This window comes from Schistocerca gregaria, chromosome 7, assembly GCF_023897955.1.
Source record: "Schistocerca gregaria isolate iqSchGreg1 chromosome 7, iqSchGreg1.2, whole genome shotgun sequence".
Taxonomy (NCBI): domain Eukaryota; kingdom Metazoa; phylum Arthropoda; class Insecta; order Orthoptera; family Acrididae; genus Schistocerca; species Schistocerca gregaria.
This window is the reverse complement of record NC_064926.1, coordinates 196,050,919-196,070,461: the sequence shown is the minus strand read 5'-3', so window position 1 is coordinate 196,070,461 and position 19,543 is coordinate 196,050,919. Positions and strand designations below refer to the sequence as shown.

At 36.8% G+C, this 19,543-nt stretch overlaps 1 long non-coding RNA gene across 1 annotated transcript in view; it reads right to left on the bottom strand.

Annotated features, from left to right (window-relative positions):
• Positions 1-4,247: 4,247 nt before the first annotated feature.
• LOC126281282 (uncharacterized) overlaps positions 4,248-19,543 on the bottom strand; it is a 49,431-nt gene continuing 34,135 nt past the window's right edge. Inside the window, exons 2-3 of the long non-coding RNA XR_007551244.1 lie at positions 16,003-16,089; positions 4,248-4,441 (exon numbers count right to left, since the gene is read on the bottom strand). This is a non-coding gene — a long non-coding RNA (uncharacterized LOC126281282). The remainder of the gene's footprint in view (positions 4,442-16,002; positions 16,090-19,543) is intronic.

The following is a 19,543-nucleotide window of genomic DNA, read 5'->3' as shown; positions in this document are numbered from 1 at the left end:
TGAGAATAGGCTCTTATTACCTAGGAAAATCGCAACCATGTAATACATGCCATATGACACTGGTCCACAAGCAAACTGATCTGTTCACGGTAGATGTATGGATAAATAAGTGCACTTCTCACACATACTTGGCTATCATCATCATTAGCATTATGCAATTTCTATAGTTATATTTTCCTGTTCATTTCCTTATTAATTTTCTGGACTAATGGTTAAGTCCTAATGTTACAAAATTTAATAATCACTTTCACAAGATCTTCAGTTCACTCAAGATTTATTGTCGCAATAGTGCATATGGAGTACATGAAATGATTTTATTTACAGATCAATAGCAGGAGTGGTTCTGAGGCATAGAGTATCAACCCAAACTGCAACACCCACGGGTGGAAATGCAGGCCCCGAATCTGGCATCCAGTCAATTTCCAGAATGAGATTTTCACTCTGCAGCGGAATGTGTGCTGATATGAAACTTCCTGGCAGATTAAAACTGTGTGCTGGACCAAGACTCGAACTCGGGACCTTTGCCTTTTGCAGGCAAGTGCTCTACCATCTGAGCTACCCAAGCATGACTCTTGCCCCATCCTCACAGCTTTACCTCTGCCAATATCTCATCTCCTACCTTCCAGACTTTACAGAAGCTCTCCTGTGAACTTTGCAGAACTAACACTCCTGAAAGAAAGGATATTGCAGAGACATGGCTTAGCCACAGCCTGGGGGATGTTTCCAGAATGAGATTTTCACTCTGCACCGGAGTGTGCACTGATGATGATGATTCTGCAAGGTTCACAGGAGAACTTCTGTAAAGTTTGGTAGGTAGGAGACGAGATACTGGCAGAAGTAAAGCTGTGAGGATGGGGCGTGAGTTGTGCTTGGGTAGCTCAGTTAGTAGAGCACTTGCCCACGAAACGCAAAGGTCCCGAGTTTGAGTCTCGGTCATGCACACAGTTTTAATCTGCCAGGAAGATCCAGTCAATTGTACAGATGGCGGTGCTGTCTCGAGATACGTTATAGCACACTTGCTTGACATTTTCTGTAAGAGCTGTAGGTTGACGAGTCGCACAAGTCACTTCTCGTCCCATCACGTTCCACACATGCCCAATTGGAGACAATATCCAGAGATTGTGGTGGCCAGGGAAGTTGCTGCATGTCTTGCAGAGCACGTTGAGTTTAATGGGCAGTGTGTGGGTGAGCATTACGCTCTTGGAATAACACATCACCTTCCTGTTGTAAGAATGGCAGAAGAATGGGTCTAACAACATTCAGCACATACTCAACACTTGTTCGCCCCTCCAGAAGCACTAAAGATGAATAAGAGTTGTAGCTTATTGCACCCAAGACCAGAAGGCCTGGGGGGGGGGGGGGGGGGGGGGGGTAGTATGTCTTGGTTAGATGTATTCTATAAGACAGCCCTCACCAGGTCTACATCATACATCTACATCTACATCTACATGATTTCTCTGCAATTCACATTTAAGTGCTTGGCAGAGGGTTTATCGAACCACACTCATACTACCTCTCTACCATTCCACTCCCAAACAGTGCGCGGGAAAAACGAACACCTAAGCCTTTCTGTTCGAGCTCTGATTTCTCTTATTTTATTTTGATGATCATTCCTACCTATGTAGGCTGGGCTCAACAAAATATTTTCGCATTCTGAAGAGAAAGTTGGTGACTGAAATTTCGTAAGTAGATCTCACTGCGAAGAAAAACGTCTTTGCTTTAATGACTTCCATCCCAACTCACGTATCATATCTGCCACACTCTCTCCCCTATTACGTGATAATACAAAACGAGCTGCCCTTTTTGCACCCTTTCTATGTCCTCCGTCAATCCCACCTGGTAAGGATCCCACACCGTGCAGCATATTCTAACAGAGGACGAATGAGTGTAGTGTAGGCTGTCTCTTTAGTGGACTTGTCGCATCTTCTAAGTGTCCTGCCAATGAAATGCAACCTTTGGCTCGCCTTCCCCACAATATTATCTATGTGGTATTTCCAACTGAAGTTGTTCGTAATTTTAACACCCACGTGCTTAGTTGAATTGACAGCCTTGAGAATTGTACTATTTATTGAGTAATCGAATTCCAACGGATTTCTTTTGGAACTCATGTGGATCACCTCACACTTTTCGTTATTTACCGTCAACTGCCACCTGCCACACCATACAGCAATCTTTTCTAAATCACTTTGCAACTGATACTGGTCTTCGGATGACCTTAGTAGACGGTAAATTACTGCATCATCTGTGAACAACCTAAGAGAACTGCTCAGATTGTCACCCAGGTCATTTATATAGATCAGGAACAGCAGAGGTCCCAGGATGCTTCCCTGGGGAACACCTGATATCACTTCAGTTTCACTCGATGATTTGCTGTCTATCACTACGAACTGTGACGTTCCTGACAGGAAATCACGAATCCAGTCGCACAACTGAGATGATACCCCATAGGCCCGCAGCTTGATTAGAAGTCGCTTGTGAGGAACGGTGTTAAAAGCTTTCCGGAAATCTAGAAATACGGAATCAACTTGAGATCCCCTGTCGATAGCGGCCATTACTTCGTGCAAATAAAGAGCTAGCTGCGTTGCACGAGAACTATGTTTTCTGAAAACCATGCTGATTACGTATCAATAGATCGTTCCCTTGGAGGTGATTCATAATGTCTGAATACAGTATATGCTACTGCAAACCGATGTCAATGATATAGGTCTGTAGTTCGATGGATTACTCCTACTATCCTTCTTAAACACTGGTGCGACCTGCGCAATTTTCCAATCTGTAGGTACAGATCTACCGTTGAGCGAGCAGTTGTATATGTGCAAATGACCATCAGTTACATGAAAGCAGAATCTGCTTTCATCATTGAAGACCATGGTGTGCAGTTCCATCTTCCAAGTGATTCTCTGATGGCACCAGTTGCACCATGCACGTTGATGCTGTGGCATGAGTGGAAGATGAGCTAGCAGTGTGTGTGCCTGTAGTCTCCCTACTAATATCTGATTTGCAACAGTTAGTGTCAACACTTCTGGGCTCACAAGCTCTCGTATCTATCCTGTGGTAGCTGTACAGTCTGCCACTGCATGTGCCTGTGTTGCATAGATGCCCAGAACCTCACCTACAAGTGCGAGAATAATCATGTGACACTTATCAGATTTGTTGTGCAATAAAGCAGCACATCCAGTTTGTGTAACAGTTCTCCAAAACGACCACCCTGCCACTCAGAAGGCTACAATTTGACCCCTGTCAAACTTGCTCATTTGACTGTAGGAAGCACGAGTGCATCTCTGTTGCATGGTTGCCTTCTTCCTTCACATGTTTGTATCACACTGAGCATTCTGGCTGTGAGCATTCCCTATTAAATAGTAGGCATAGGTGACGCTCTTTAACTACATCACTATGCTCTCCGTTGGTGGACAATGTTGAAACTTTTTCAATACAACTACTATCTCCCAGTTGGCATATGCTGTTATTGGATCAAAAACAATGTCATTTTTCCAGGTGTACTAGGTTTTATTTCAGCAGTGTAGTTCAAATATCCATCAACATTTTTCTCTCAATGATTTATGAGAACAACAGAAGTGGATAAGGACATTGTCCCAGTACAAAAACTGCAGCTTGGTGCATGAATTAATCAGATAGCATTCTGAAAAATTTTAAGTTCCTATAGAAGCAAAACTACCACTGTGAGGCATCCAAAAAGGTAGGTTACAACTTCAATGTCATGTAACTTGACTTGTAATTAACTTAGAGAACCAAAGTAAGCTGCATTAGGGTACAGAGTCTATGCCAAACTACTGGTCCCCTTATAACTGGTTGGGTGATGATTTAGTTTTCAGGTCTGAGGAAAGTGATGTCGTACCATTTTCAGTAGGATCATGCCTAATAAACACAGTGATGTTCAATCCAATAACTGAATCAAGGACATGGTTACTTATTTTATTATATGTAAAGGATGATCTGTTTGACCATACTGTTGCAAATCAATTTGTGAAATAATAAATGTTGGAAGTTCTTACATCTCAAACTCACATGCACTGAAATATTGAAATACCGTACTTCCTCCTTTTTAGTTCTTATAAATTGCTGTAACTGTTTAGATGACGTTGAAAATAAAAATATCATCCTAAGCAAAGGCCCCTGTGTTATTATCTAATCAATTATCATATAGTTTCATAGCTGTTTCTCATTTCGATGAATGTCATGATTCTATTACAAGTATCCTTCAGCAAATGAAACAGAATTACAGTATATTTCACTGTACATATGTTTTATTGTTCTTCAGGGACATAATTAAAATAATTTATAACACAGGACAAGTCTTAAATAGTGGTACTGTAGGTGAAACACTGGCTGATGATTAAGGTTATTCATTCACATTTGCAGCTGTTCTCAGGACACACACATGGAGCATTTTCACCCTGTTTGCACTCACACTGGCTGCCCTCTGTAAAACAAACAAAATATTTATGAGTTTTCTTGTTATTAATCCATAGACAGTATATGTCTAAATATGAAAAAAAATTGCATCAAAAGTAGTCCAAGAATGAGTATTTTGAAGTATGTGAAGCAAGTTTTATCTGAAGTACTAATATTACATTTTTATCTCATTAATTGTAACCAAGACTTGAAATTCCAAATATAACTGGATAATTTAATAAGAAGAATTAAAAACATTACTTTGGAAATATTTTTGTGAAAAAACTTGTGTGTTCAGCCAAGAAATCCTGTTCCATTTTGTATTCTTAGCTCGCCAGTTATGTTCTGGTTATATTTATTGCCACAAGACATCACTTTGACTGTGTGCACCTTCAGTATAGTCAACAATAAAATGTCTATTCTCAATTGATTACTGTGACTGCAAAGTGTATTTTGAAAGTGAATTGTGATGAAGAGCTTGATAATGAATTCAGTAGACCAGAAAGTGATAAAGTATGTGAAAATTCATTGTTGGACAATGAAATTGATGACTGACTTCACTGTGTGGAATAGTTAGGCCTACATCTGATGAACAACTGCCACCCCCTATCAAAGCCTATTCGTATAGGAGTGTAAAAGCTCTGTATATGTTGTCATCAACACTTCTGTTTGTTCTGTGATGTGACTTGGTATCATGGTTGTCACATGACTTCAGTGAAAAATCACTACTGCCAACTAGGAAATAGAATTTTATATTACTGCACCAAAGCACTGTGAGGAAAACAAACTACTGAATGCATTGTACAATACAAAAAAATTCTGGTTATTCTAATAATCTGAAGTTTCTCAGATTTATTGTAGAACAAAAATACTTTACATTTATGATACGTTTGTATACAATCATGTTAACAATCCCCAGCAAAAGCTAAATAAAATTATCTGCCCACAATGAAGAGACTTCATAATTAACATTTTCCATCACTGATACCATATTTTTAAGAAATTCACTCTTTTTTCCCTAAAAGGGGGATTATGCCTTCCCATTTTCACATGAAAATATTTTTTGCTAAATGCCTCTCTTCTGCAACAAAAATAATTAGTTTTAGATGAAAATTTTAGTAACTAAGAAGTTATGAAAGGAGTATCCAATGCAAAAGCTTTCAGAATCAGTTTCTGGTGGTTATAGGTGGTTAAACATATACATTCATCATAAGTATAAAATGAATAGTAAAATGCTAGTCTGTTAAAACAGTATATTTGTCAACAAAAGAAATAAAATGCCACGAGATGGAAAAATACACAATCAAATTGCATCTTGGTAGAAGAGGAATGGACATCCAAGGAAAATTATGACCAGAATCAATCTACATGTAGGAAACAATACTGTTTTAATCAGATATTGTGGATAAAGGATGTGGAAGAAACAAACTGGGAGCATCTGTTTACATTATATTCAAAGCAAATTATACTACTGAATTGCCTCTACCACTCCCGTTTTATTTATCTGATATTTAGGAGGAGAACACTAAAATGACACTTTATATTCATGTTGGAATCATGTCTGGTACATCTGTTAGCAAGGGTCCATAAAACTGCACAAGGGATGGAATGGATAAAGTGATGGAGTAGCAAGATGCCTCGATACTTAAGAGTAGAGAATATTAGAAGCTGAAGAATGATGGACTGGCATTCGCAACCACGTGATGGCATCAATAAAATGAAACAAACAAGAAACGGTTGTGCAGGACATGTAATGAAAACTGCAGAATGTAAAATTTTCTCATTAGATAAAAGAGGTAATTAGTGGATCAACGGAAATTGTCTGGTCATCGGGTAAGCCTCACATAAGATGGGAAGACAACATTAACAATGAAAAGATGAGATTAGTGAAAGAAAAATGAACAGGTAATAGTAGGCACTAACTGGACAGGAGAGAGCAGTATTCTGGAGTAAGCATATCATCAGTTAGACTGAGTTGATATAAGAAAATGAAGAATACTAATAAAGCAGGCTGAGGTAAATGCATTAAATGTATATGATAGGGGCAGTTGTGTAATTAAACTCATCACAGTTTTGTTTTATGTATCACCACACACATACTACATGCGTTATTGATAAATATCCATGAATATCAGTTGACAGTAGACATAATGTGAATGGTTGGACTAACTGCAAAGGTGTGAATTAGAAATGTAGATTCTAGGAAGCTGATTTTGTGAAGACAGATAATGAATAAAACTGAAAATATGAAAACATCAGAGGGTATGGTGACAGTACAAACAGTCTGTTGAGGAGAAAATCAGTAATAATGCTGTGGCATTCAAATTTATTATCCTTCATCTTACAAAGGAATGTACTTCAAGTGTCAAACATCTCAGTGTCAGGTTGCAGACATTTACATACAAAGCTAAAAATGTAATCTAAGTGCTGGGTATCTGATGATCAAAGTTTGACTCTTTTAATGTTTTGCTGTGTATGATTAAGTATATTTTATAGTGTAGTTGAATGCTGCAGCAACATTATTATTATTATTATTATTATTATTATTATCTTCTTTCCTTTCTCAGACCTTAGGTCTGGTTAAAAATGGAAAGTGATGCTGACCTTGATCAAGCGTGATTTCCTTTTAACTGTATGGTATATGTTACATAGCATTTAGGAACTTTCAGGTAATTGAACATGTATCAATAATTACAGATTTCTGTAGTTGTATATATAAGTTTGGATGTAGCTGTATTGCATTGATGTACTGGTGGATATTGTGTGGTATGACTCCTGTAGTTGATAGTATAATTGGTATAATGTCAACTTTATCCTGACTTCCTCAACCAGTTGGATGTATTTTTGAATTTTTTTCTCCTATTTTCTTCTGTATATTTGTTGTATTGGGATTCGATTAGTTGTGTTAATTTCTTCTTTTTATTGGCGAGTATGATGTCAGATTTGTTATGTGGTGTTGTTTTATCTGTTATAGTGGTTCTGTTCCAGTATAATTTGTATTCATCATTCTCCAGTACATTTTGTGGTGCATACTTGTATGTAGGAACGAGTTGTTTTATAAGTTTATGTTGTAAGGCAAGCTGTTGATGTATTATTTTTGCTACATTGTCATGTCTTCTGGGGTATTCTGTATTTGCTAGTATTGTACATCTGCTTGTGATGTGATCTACAGTTTCTATTTGTTGTTTGCAAAGCCTGCATTTATCTGTTGCGGTATTGGGATCTTTAATATGCTTGCTGTAATATCTGGTGTTTATTGTTTGATCCTGTATTGCAATCATGAATCCTTCTGTCTCACTGTATATATTGCCTTTTCTTAGCCTTGTGTTGGATGCGTCTTGATCGATGTGTGGCTGTGTTAGATGATAGGGTGCTTGGCAAGTAGTGTTTTCTTTTTCCAATTTACTTTCTTCGTATCTGTTGATCTTATGTGATCTAAAGGGTTGTAGAAGTGGTTATGAAATTGCAGTGGTGTAGCCGATGTATTTATATGAGTGATTGCTTTGTGTATTTTGCTAGTTTCTGCTCGTTCTAGAAAGAATTTTCTTAAATTGTCTACCTGACCATAATGTATTAAAAACAAAGATTCCAAGACTTACCAAGCGGGAAAGCGCCGGCAGACAGGCACATGAACAAAACACACAAACACACACACAGAATTACTAGCTTTCGCAACCGATGGTTGCTTCTTCAGGAAGGAGAGGGAAAGACAAAAGGATGTGGGTTTTAAGGGAGAGGGTAAGGAGTCATTCCAATCCCGGGAGCGGAAAGGGAAGTCTTTCCGCTCCCGGGATTGGAATGACTCCTTACCCTCTCCCTTAAAACCCACATCCTTTCGTCTTTCCCTCTCCTTCCTGAAAGCTAGTAATTCTGTGTGTGTGTTTGTGTGTTTTGTTCATGTGCCTGTCTGCCGGCGCTTTCCCGCTTGGTAAGTCTTGGAATCTTTGTTTTTAATATATTTTTCCCATGTGGAAGTTTCTTTCTAGTTTATTGACCATAATGTATGTTTTTTATGTCGATAAATCCCCTTCCTTCTTCCTTTCTGCTTAATGTGAATCTTTCTGTTGCTGAATGTATGTGATGTATTCTATATTTGTGGCATTGTGATCGTGTAAGTGTATTGAGTGCTTCTAGGTCTGTGTTACTCCATTTCACTACTCCAAATGAGTAGGTCAATATTGGTATAGCATAAGTATTTATAGATTTTGTCTTGTTTCTTGCTGTCAATTCTGTTTTCAGTATTTTTGTTAGTCTTTGTCTATATTTTCCTTTTAGTTCTTCTTTAATATTTGTATTATCTATTCCTATTTTTTGTCTGTATCCTAGATATTTATAGGCATCTGTTTTTTCCATCGCTTCTATGCAGTCCCTGCGGTTATCCAATAAGTAATCTTCTTGTTTAGTGTGTTTTCCATTGACTATGCTATTTTTCTTACATTTGTCTGTTCCAAAAGCCATATTTATACCATTGCTGAATACTTCTGTTATCTTTAGTAATTGGTTGAGTTGTTGATTTGTTGCTGCCAGTAGTTTAAGATCATCCTTGTATTGCAAATGTGTGATTTTGTGTGGGTAATATTGTATTCACAATTTATATTATTTAGCATGTTGGATAGTCAGTTCAGAGCAAGGCAGAACCAGAAAGAACTTAATGAGTCGCCTTGGTATATTCCAGCTTAATCTTTATTGGCTGTGATGTGATATTATTTGAATTTGTTTGGATATTAAGTGTGGTTTTCCAATTTTTCACTACTATGTTTAGGAACTGTATCAATTTAGGGTCTACTTTGTATATTTCCAATATTTGTAGTAACCATAAGTGGGGTACACTATCAAAAGCTTTTCGGTAATCAATGTATGCGTAGTGTAGCGACCTTTGTTTAGTTTTAGCTTGATATGTCACCTCTGCATCTATTATCAGTTGCTCTTTACATCCTCGTGCTCCTTTGCAGCAGCCTATTTGTTCTTCATTTATAATTTTGTTCTGTGTTGTATGTATCATTAATTTCTGTGTAATGACTGAAGTTAATATTTTGTATATTGTTGGTAGGCATGTTATGGGGCGATATTTTGCTGGGTTTGCTGCGTCTGCTTGATCTTTAGGTTTCAGATAAGTTATTCCACGTGTAAGTGTATCAGGGAATGTGTATGGCTCTGCAATGTAACTGTTAAATAATTTAGTTAGATGTGAATGTGTTGAGGTGAACTTATTTAGCCAGAAATTTGCTATTTCATCTTTTCCAGGGGCTTTCCAATTGTGAGTAGAATTAATTGCTTGGGTGACTTCATGTTGCATAATTATCACTTCAGGCATTTGTGGTGTCATCTTGTTTCTGCTTGTATCCACCATGCATGCCTGTTATGTTGTACCGGGTTTGACCATATGTTGCTCCAGAAGTGTTCCATGTCTGTTATGTTTGGTGGATTGTCTATTTTAATGTGTGTTTTATCTATTGTCCGGTAAAATTTCTTTTGGTGTGTGTTGAATGTTTGGTTTTGTTTTCTTCTATTTTCACTTTTTTTTGTATCTCCTAAGTTGTTTGGCCAAAGCTTGTAATTTCTGCTTCTTTTCATCTAATTGATCTATCACTTCTTGTTGTGAGATTTTATCTAACCTTTTTCGTTTTTTTCTGCCATTTCATTTCTTATAAATTTTGTTAGCTGTCTGATGTCTTTTCTCAGTTTTTCTATTCTGATCTGTAGCCTGTGTTGCCATGCTGGATTTGTGGTTTTTTTCTGTGTGTTCGTTGGTTCTGATCTCTGCCTAGTGTGTATATCTAGTGTAGTGAGTGCACCTATATAAACCAGTAGTTGTAACTCTTCCATAGTTGTATTTTCATTTATTTTGTTGTGTATGATTGTGTTGATAGTTGTTATTGTTGTTTCAACTTGTGGGTTATTTGGTGGTCTATGCAAGAATGGTCTAATGTCTGTATTTGTGTCTTTGTATTCTATATATGTCAGCTGAAATTTTTCTTCTATATCTAACATGTGTGTCACTTCATGTTCTATTTGTGCTTAAGATTTCGTTTTCCTCTGATTGTTTAATTGATGTGTGTTATTTGTTTGTTTGCTCTGAGATGTTTGAGTCCATTACTGTATTTTCTTCTTCCTTCTTCTTCTTCTTCTTCTTCTCCTGATTGCACATTACTTTGTTCTAGTATTTGTTGTACTTGTTTGATGTTTTCTAATTCTGACTGGGGTATCCTGTTATTTTTGATTATTACACGGATCTGATCAGCTAGTCGTTGTTCTGTTAAAAATTTTAATTCTGGCTATCTGGTAATAAATGTTGTGTATACTTGTGATCTGTACCCAGTTGTCTTCCTTCCTAAGTTTGTTGATTGGTAATAACAGAACATGAGGTGTCCGTTAACTTTATCTGACCATCTCATCCTCTGTCTTTGTTTTCCCTCTAGAGTGGTTGCAGGAAGCATATCCTTCAAAACACCTATATTTGGATTTAAATCATTTTGCGTGTGGCTAGCAGTGTCATTACCATTGTGAGTGGGCATAGTGTTCAAGCGTCATCCCCGACCATGACAGCGCTTGTCCGAGGCTTCATTTGTTCTGTCCTGAACCAACTAATCACACTAAAAGGGGGGTTAGCCCTATTAGTGGTTTGTTCTTTTCGTCATCTGTTACGACTGGCAGAACATACCGAAGGCCTATTCTTTTCCCGGGTCTCCACGGGAATTATTATTATTATTATTATTATTCAAAAAATTATAAAAATGTTTTCTGACTTGGGGATTTAAAGATGGTATTGTCAAGAGGCAGCCATGAAAGCTAGCAATGGCCGTATGAGCAGTGTGCTGACCACAGGACCCTCCATATCCACATGCAGTGATGTCTATTGACTGTATTGTATTGTATTGTATTTATTGGTCCAGTAAATCTTACATGTACAGTACAGCACATCAGATATTGGACAGGTCAATGTATATCTTACAAAATTTTACAGCACTTCGTATACTGGACAAGTCAATGTGTAAGTTATAATTAAACCACATTAGAAACTTGAAGTTTACAACTGAATACATGTGTAAGCCAATATTAACGATTACAGTATTTGCATTATCCTCACTTAAGCTCTAAGGATTTTTGAGGAACATTGACATGTACACTACAGAATTACATTCACAGAATTTTACTTCATATACTGGGCAAGTCGGTATACAACTTATACTTGAACCCCATTAGAAACTTGAGAATTACATCTGAATGTATTTATAGGCCAGTATTAATGGTTACAGTATTTGCATAATCATCATTTAGACTCTTGAAGTTACAGATATTCTTTTAAAGCTGCTTTAAAATTTTTTACATCAGTCTTTACTTTAATTTCTCTTGGAAATTTATTGTAGATAATTTTTCCATGGTGTAATTAATGTTCCTTTTTGGCACAAACTGGTTTTTGTATGGAGTACATGAAAGTCAGTTTTCTGTCTTGTATTATGATGATGAACATTTTCATTTTTGGGGAGGATACTAGGATTTGTTATTGTATATTTCTTTATAAACATTGCACTTTCAAATAGGAAAATACATGGAAGGGGACTAATCCCCATCCTTTTAAATAATGGTCTACATGGTTTGTTCCTTTTTATTCCAGCCATGATTCTCACTATTCTTATTTGCATCCTGAAGAGTTTTAGGCAGGATTGTGAGTTACCCCAGAAAGTGATCCCATATTTTAGGACAGAATGTATATTAGAATAGTAAACTGTCATTAGACAGTCCTTATGACAGCAGTTTTCTAACACTCTCATTAAATAACACATGGTACTTAGCTTCTTTAATATGTTGTCAATGTGAGTTTCCCTTCTAAGATTATCCTGTAGCCAGACCTCCAGAAATTTTGTATTAGGCACACTTGCAATATCTGTGTCTGACATCTGAATTCTTACATCCTCTTCAGTGTTTCTCTTGACATTATGAAAATTTAATGCTACTGTTTTACTTTTATTTATTTTTAGTTTGTTTTGGTTGAACCAGTTTACAACATTTGTCAATGCCTCAGACAGTCTTGTCTGTAGTATCTCTGCAGTCTTCCCACTGATTAATATGCTTGTGTCATCTGCAAACTGGATAGTGCTATGGTACTGGTTGGTTGATGTTAGGTCACTTATATATATCAAAAAGTAGGATTGGGTCCAGTACCGAGCCCTGCGGTACTCCATATTTTACTGCTTTATAATCATAATAGTGTCTTGTTGATTTATTTTCTTTGTGAAAATTTATTTCTACTACTTGCTTGCGGTCAGCAAGATATGATCTAAGCCAGTTGTTAGGCATACCTCTGATACCAATTCTTTTAAGCTTCTGCAGCAATAGGGTGTGGTCTATGATGTCGAAAGCCTTAGACAGATCAAGCCATATGCCAGTTACTTTCTGTCCACTATCAATTTTTCGAGTACTTCACCCAGAAATTCATATATTGTTGTTTCTGTTGATCGGCCTTTGTGGAAGCCATGTTGGGTTGTGGATAATATTTTGCACTTTTCCAGAAAATCTAGCAACCTCCTATGAAAAAATTTTTCTAGTATTTTCGAAAATGTAGATAGCAAGCAATAGGTCTATAATTGGCTATGTCTTCTTTCTTACCCTTTTTGAACAGTGGTTTCAGTTTCAGTGTCTTTAAGCAGGAAGGAAAGACTCCATTTGTTAATGAACTGTTGAAAATGTGGGCTAATGGTATTGCAATGAGGTCACCCACATTTTTAATGACATAATCTGGAATCTCATCCACACCTGTTGAAAATTTTGTTTTTAACCCTCTAATTGATAGTATAATTTCCTTAGGGTTGGTTGGAGTAAGAAATAGGTAGTTGCAGTTTCTATTTTGATTTGATGGTGTTGTAGCAGGATTTTTATTTGAAGATTTTATGCCAGAGAGTAATTTTTCACTAATATTTGCAAGTATGTATTAAAAGCATTGGCTACTTCTTCTGGATTTGTAATTTTTTTGCCAGCATTGATTACCTGAAGATTTACATTTTGGGTCTCATTTCCTACTTGTTCTCTGACTATCTTCCACATAGCTTTCATTTTGTTCCTGGCCATTTTTATATGGTGATCATTTGTTGTTTTTTTAGCTTCTTTTATGACTTTGTGAAGCACTCTCTTATAATTCTTGAAATACACCAAAATTCTTTGTGTTTTTGAGGTTTCATAAAGTCTCTTCTTTTCAGCACATGATATTTTAATGGCTTTCGTCAGCCATGTAACATTTCTTTTTCTAGTTTTTGATGTTTGGTTTTTAACTGGAAAAGAAATATTGAAATAATGGGAGAATATTTCCTTGAACATGTCAAACTTTGTACAACAATACTGGACTGAAGATAACATGGTGATTGGTAAGTACTGTTGAGCCTTCTGAGGCCTGTTTGGATGGAGTTTAGAGTTTAGGATTATCAAGAGGGTTTATCAGAGTTGCTTAAATGGGAAGTTTATGCCCTTATATGGTTGTGTCATGAACTTCAAATAGCATGAAAAATGGGAGTGTTTCATACTTGTGATTATTCTCTTAGTAGAAATGAATTCTGATATCAATCCAAAGAGTACATATGAAATGTAAGCGTGCTGTACTACCTGTAAGTTTTCTTAAAATAACTTTTAAAACTCTTAAGTCTTTTTAATGTTTGTGGTAGTTATCTGGGCCTATGAAGGGAGTAATTTTTGCAGAGTGAGCAGCTAGAAAGAGGAAAGGAGTGCACATGTCACATTCTGCAACAATCTTCTGCAGGTCAACTACACAATCGGTAAAACTCTCAACATGTGTTATTCACTTCAAAGCTAATATGAAACTACAGATTTGACTGGGATGCTTGGTTATTGCTCAACATCCTCATGAGCTGTTTCTTTAAAAGTCAAATCTTGTGATTAGCACAGAGTTTTCAAATTATACTGAAGAGATTTTGTGGAAGGAATATTTGCTTAACCGGGCTGCTCTAATAAAAGAAACAGTAAATGGAACAACAAATTGGTTATTTAAAGTATGGAACTGTAATAAACTGTTTTAGAAGGTAGAATTTAGCAGATCACAAAGTAAGAACTTTCTTAAAGTTTATTGGGAAACAACTGATTTTCATGTTTCAGCTTAATTAACTGGACATCTCAAAGTAACAGCTAGGATAGCTGTCAAAATATTTAATGATAAGTGACAACATTAACAAAATCCCAGATATCTTTTAAAACAGTCTTCAATTAATAATTCAGTGTAGGATGACCTGATCAAAAATTATTAACCAAATATTCAGTCACAGACATAATGTACAACTTTACAAACACAATCATTCTGGAGTGTCATTCTACAGTGTCAGTTTTTGAGTCTGCCCTTCAGAGTTCCTGTATCACTTAAGTTGTTTCCAGTCTAACAACAATACAGAAATGTATGTTTTCACAAAGTTTGTTCCAGAGTGTTAATTTCATCCATACCTAGTTTTACCTCCTACTAGCATTTCTCACATAGTTCAATCATAAATTTGCACATTTGTGATCATACTACATGCAACATACACAACATCCATTGTGTGCAATCAAACAAATCTCTTATTAATCATTGCATCCTGCACCCTTCTCTCGTAAATTGTCTTTAACCTAATTAATGATGAATCCCTGTCTCCCCTTTTTTCTTATATTGTTATCTCTCACATGAAATAAAATTCAGAGTATCTCAAGTATAGAGAAATATTGTACAAACATTTAAATCCATTTCTTTCTTAATTGTGTTACTGTTTTCAATTTAATTCATGATCAAGATCGTAAATTCATCGTACAATAAAAAGCCTTTCTCTCTTACAATGAATTTTTATCTGTGTCTCAGTATTTGGTATCCTATTGACAACAGGGTGCTCCCTTAATTCAATATGCCTTAAAAATAGGAGGAAAAAGATCATACATTACTAGGGAACTGAAGTTATTTTGTAAAACAAGGATCTTAAATTAGGTTCATGCAGGTACTACCAAGATCTGTGGATATTGTTATTATCTATTAAAGTCCACTCTCTTCATGAGCTGCACCATCAAGCCAGTTTCTTCTAACTCACAAGAAAGTAACAGCTTCTGTAATGTACTGTGCCAAGCACCTCATGCAGCTGGATTCTTATCTGCTGTAACATTCTTACTTACAGAAATGTTCTGATGATATAAAAGGAATTCTCAAACTCTGTACTGTCTGTAATTTTCTCAGATAATGTTTGGACTGTTGTAAGGACAGGGGAAGATTGTAATAAGATCTTTGACTTGGAAATTAATGTGGCTACAGAACTGTAGTGGTACTAAACACAGTTTTTGTCCATAAATGATTATGATTTAAATCAACAGAAAATAATGATTTCTCTCAACTAAATGTCCAAGCAATGATAAAAGTGTGATAGTGATCTAAGTGAGTTGAGCCACACATTTGTAATTGCAGGTAAATAAACTCGGGAAAAGATGATGATCAGTATGTTTTTATCACTTGAAATGCAATTAAACTTGACTATCTCTTGATACATCTTGGACATGATTAAACATGTGTCACATATAAGGAAGTTCAGTGTCAAGTTGTAGCTATTAATAAACCTAGGCTGACAAAATATTTACTTGTATCATCCTTCCCTGACTGGCAACATTTACAGCTCTCAGGACACTTGCACTCCTTTCCACATTTTTCTTCCTCCTTGCAGGTATCTGCAACAAACAGACATTTTATTTTCATAAACACCTATACATGAAAAAGAATATGAGTACATTTTCAAATAACTGAAAACATTTCCAGTAAGTGGTTCCTTCATGTTTATCTTCACATCTCAACATACATGTACGTCCTGCTACAGACTGTCGTGAAATATGATCCATTAAGTTGGAGAAAACTTTCAAAATGCTGTTGTTATAGCATCTCTGCTGGAAATTTAATATTATGTCTGCAGTCCTGATAGAGAACAGCAGTGTGAATTATTTATTTATTAATTATTATACAAAAATACAATGTAAAGGACAAACCAAGGTAAGTTTGAGGTGTAGCAGCTAATGTAACTGTAAAATATGGAATAAAAATATGCTCATTGTGTTTTGGTTACATTTTTTTGTGTCTTGTGTCAAGTGATAAAGTAGCCATAATGAAAGTAATGTGTTCACAAGAACTAAACCAATCTGCTCCTAAAGGTCATTTAGTATTTACTGTCAGTGGCTAAGGTGGTTAGCTAACTGTTTTACATATGTTGTTATTTTTAAACTCAAGGAGGTATACCAACCAACCTGACACAGCAGTTAATGCACTGAATGCTTTTTCAGAAGGAGCATGTTCAAATACCAATCTGGCTATTCAGATTAGAGTTTTAGAAAACAACCTGATGCAAAGGTCATGAGGTAATTCCTTTGAAAATAACATACATGGATTCCTTCTCATCCTTGTTCTATCTGTGCTATTTACATTAAACTCTGATCTTACCACCTTTCTTCCTTCGTTCCTTCAGATAGACATATTGTGATGCTGTTTAAGAATAGACAGCCCAGCTATTTCATTAATCTCCCATACTCTCCTGTCCATACACTGAGTTATATGTCAAATTTACCCTTACTTGTCTGATTCAGGAACTTATATAATGAATAGGTTATTTCAAGAGAAAATATTTGAGTACTATGTCATTTCAGATGAAAACATTTAAGTAAACATTCAACAAATTTCCACTAAGAATATGTGCATAAAAGAAGTATTTAAAAAATTAAGATAAAAGCTTATTGAATCACTTTACTATCCAAAAAATATTTAAATAATTAGCATCCACCAGTTTCAATTATATGTTCAAAGCCTGCACTACTGTACAATACTCATTTAGACACAGTTTGCATTCCAAGGATATTCTGGCTTTATCTGGTTTAAAAGGTGTCACAGGAACGATCACAGTGGCATCCAAAATTATGCTGAGTCAACACAATGGCCCAGCTGGAAAAATACAATGCTGGCTATTTTGAGAGCATTTCACTGAGCAACATCTCACAAGGTAGTGAGTGATGCTCTATGTGTCACACTAACTACAGATTTCCCTGCCAACATTCTCAGCTGTCTTTAACTGATGGAGCATTTTAGCACTGATGGAGCACTACACATGCTGGCAGATGATGTTCACGGGCATTTGCCATACCCACAACCTATCAATGGATAACCATATTGTGTACCATGATTTGTCACTTCACACAACGTTTTTCCACTGTTCAATCGTGCAATGTTTACACTCCTTACACCATGCAAGACATCGTTTGGCATTCACCAGCTTGATGTGCGGCCTATGAGCAGCCACTTGACCAAGAAATCCAAGTTTCTCACCTCTCACCTAACTGTCATAGTACTTGCAGTGGTTCCTGATGCAGTTTCGAACTCCTGTGTGATGGTCTGGATCGATGTCTGCCTGTTACACATTACGACCCTCTTCAACTATCGGCGGTCTCTGTCAGTCAACAGGCGAGGTCAGCCTGTACGCTTTTGTGCTGTACATGTCCCTTAACATTTCCACTTCACTGTTACATCGGAAACAGTGTACTTAGAGATGTTTAGGGGTGTCGAAATCTTGTGTACAGATGTGTGAACAAGTTACACCCAAGCACCTGACCTCGTTCGAAGTCCGTGAGTTCCATGGAGCACCCCATTCTGCTCTCTCACAATGTCTAATGACTAGTGAGGTCGCTGATATGGAGTACCTGGCAGCACAATGCACGTAATATGAAAAACGGTTGTTTTTGGGAGTGTTCGGATACTTTTGATTACATAGTGTATATTAGATTGGCATGCCTTTATGTTTTGTAATTGTGTGAGTAGAAGTACGACAAGGGGTTCGAGTGTAGTGTGTGCTCTTTAGGTGACACGGTGGATTGCCGTTTATGCTAAGTGGTTCAGTTCAGTTAGTCTCTGATATGTCTGGAATTAACTCGTATTTTGTGCTTGAATTAATTCAGTGTAAATGTCTGCAAGCTATAAAATAAATTTTTCTCTCATTCAGAAATTCTGAGTGCATGTTATTTATTGTGCTTGATGTAATGACGAATTGTGACTCCAAGAAGAAACATGAACTCTAAAAAGTAAGAAATTCAAAGTGAGCCAATAATGCCTACAGCAACAGATAACGTTACATAAAAAAAAGCGGTTCAGAAAGCACCATCTACATCGATATCTATACTCTGCGAACCAATGCGAGATGCATGACAGAGGGTATGTCACATTGTACCTGTTATTAGGGTTTCTTCCCGTTCCATTCACGTATGGAGTGCGGTAAGAATGATTGTGGCTCTATGTGTACAGTAATTATTCTAATTTCATCCTCACAATCTCTAAGTGAGTGATAGTAGGGGATTGTAGTAAATTTCTAGAGTCGTCATTTAAAGCCAGTTAAGAGACTTTCTCAGGATAATTTACGTCTGTCTTCAAGAGTCTTCCAATTCAACTACTTCAGTATGTCTGTGACTCTCGCATGGATTAAACAAACCTGTGACCATTCATGCTGTCCTTCTCTGTATGCATTCAATATCCCCTGTTAGTTGTAACTGGTATTAGTCCCACACTGGAGCAATATTCTAGAACTGGTTGGACAAGTGATTTGTAAGCAATCTCCTCTGTAGACTGATTGCACTTCCCCAGTATTCTACCAATAACCCAAAGTCTACTATCTGCTTTATCCATGACTGAACCTAGGTGATCATTCCGTTGCATAATCCTACAAACTGTTAAAACCAGTTATTTGTACTAATACACAATATGAGCAGCAGGAGTCCCAACAGACTTCCCAGGGGCACACCCAAAGTTACTTCTTCATCTGACAATGACTCTAAAAATGGCTCTGAGCACTATGGGACTTAACTGCTGAGATCGTCAGTCCCCTAGAACTTAGTTCTACTTAAACCTAACTAACCTAAGGACATCACACACATCCATGCCCAAGGCAGGATTTGAACCTGCAACCGTAGCGATCGTGCGGTTCCAGACTGTAGCGCCTAGAACCGCTCGGCCACCCTGGCCGGCGACGATGGCTCTCCATACAAGATAACATGGTGCGTGCACCCTACCAAAAAGTCCTCAATCTAGTCACAAATTTCAGTTGATACCCCATATGATCATAGTTTTTGAAAGTAAGCGTAGGTGTGGTACTGAGTC